Source organism: Molossus molossus, unplaced genomic scaffold, assembly GCF_014108415.1.
Source record: "Molossus molossus isolate mMolMol1 unplaced genomic scaffold, mMolMol1.p scaffold_m16_p_8, whole genome shotgun sequence".
Classification (NCBI taxonomy): domain Eukaryota; kingdom Metazoa; phylum Chordata; class Mammalia; order Chiroptera; family Molossidae; genus Molossus; species Molossus molossus.
The window spans coordinates 47,840,148-47,841,918 of record NW_023425402.1 but is presented as its reverse complement, the minus strand read 5'-3'; positions in this window follow the sequence as shown (position 1 = coordinate 47,841,918).

The window sequence follows — 1,771 nt, the reverse complement described above, 5'->3', positions numbered from 1 at the left end:
GGGCGCAGGGGGCGCCCAATAATGCGGCTGGACCAAGGTGGGCGAGGTTGAAGGAACCGTGCGTCCAGGAACCCGAGAAGCCTGCGAGGGGTGCGTTTCTTTAGTATCGATACCCCACCCCCCATCCCTCTCTCCTGGGATTTTTTTTTTTTTTTTTTTGGATCCATGCACAGCTGGGGGCTCCCTCACCACCCACCCCTGGGCCTCCCCATACAGAATAAAGTCAGTCTGTATTTAATGGTTATGGCGGATGTGAGGGGGATTTGGCAGAGGCAGAAGAGAGGCTTTTCGCTCTCAAATATCTCTCCTTACGTCGTGTGAGCCTACCAACCCACCACGACCCCATATTCTTGTGCGGGTGTCTGACTCGAATGACAAGCGAGCTGATTTTTTCAGTACATAGCTGGGAAATGTAGTGAGTGATAATAGAGATTTCTCTTTCATTTTTTACGCTTGACTTGGTTATTGTTGCTTTTCTTTTCCCGTGATTCCTTCTGAGGATTAGCTCTGACTTCCCCACTATTGGCGGTCAAAGTGGCCCCGACTCGGGATGACAATTGACGGGGATCAAGGGATTGCCCATTCTGTGCCTGTAAGAACGGATTCGTGCCAGAGAAACTCATCAAGTGGAGGCGGAGAATAAAGACCGTTCGGGGGTAAATGTATTCATTGAGAAGGGTTCTCCCAAATTGCTTCTAAGTTTTTTTAATGAAAAGTAACGATTGCAGCAATCAGCGGCTTTTTGGCGGATTACAAATCTGGAGGGAGCTGGGGCCCTGCATTGAAAAGCGCCCCCGCCTTCGCACAGGGCAGCCAGTTCACAGGAGCAGCTCAGGGGACGGGGTCTGTAGCCTGACAAAGGCGGGAGAGGGGGGCCGAGGAGGGCGCCCTCGAGCGCGAGGCGCGCCCCGGGACGTGGACGAGGTGTTGTAATCCACCAGGCACAAGGTGTGGTGGGGGCTCCCCACCGTGGAAGGCGAGGGTCAGGGTGCAGAAAAAGGTGGCGGGAGAGAACCACCCCACCACCACCACTGGATAAAGTCAGGGCATCTGGAGCGAGGAAGGTGCCAAGCAGGTGACCATATAAGGTGGAAGAACGGAAGGTGCGACCTAGCCCCGCACCTCCGCCCGCGACCTGCGCTCTCTAGTTTCTAATTTTAGGAAAGCCTGATTTTGTAAATTAGAACCAAAGCGTGGAAACCTGCCGGGGTAGGGTCTCTTCGGGTGTTACCGGCAGGAGAAGATTCCTTCCCCTGGGAGGTGACCTGACAGCCTCAAGCAGGACCCGGCAGAGCCGGACCCTCGCTGGCGCAGATCCTACTCCCACGCGCTGTGGTCTGGCTCGCGCCGGTCTGCTCTGCGGCGGAGCAACCCGAACGCACGGCCCCTCGGGCACCGACTCCGGGTCCAGTGTCCAGGGCCGCCGCGCTCCCAGCCCCAGGACCCGGGGAGTCGCCTTCGAAAATGCGGGCAGGGGACAAGAGGGCAGAAACACAACGCTATTCCCACAGAGGTTGAAATCAGCTGCGGAGGCCTGAGGCAGCCGCATTCCGCCTGACTTTTTAAAAATACATTTATTTTTTAAATAGTGTATGTTGGCAGGGGGTGGGAGGTATGTTTTTTCACGCCCGACTTCTTTAAGGCACTCTGAAGTAAATAAGGGGAGCAGAGAGACCAGGGTGGGGAAGAGGGGAAGAAGAAGAGAAAAAAAAAAAAACCTCTCCCTTCTCCTACCCCCCACCCCTCCTCAAGTTTAAAAAGAATAAATCCA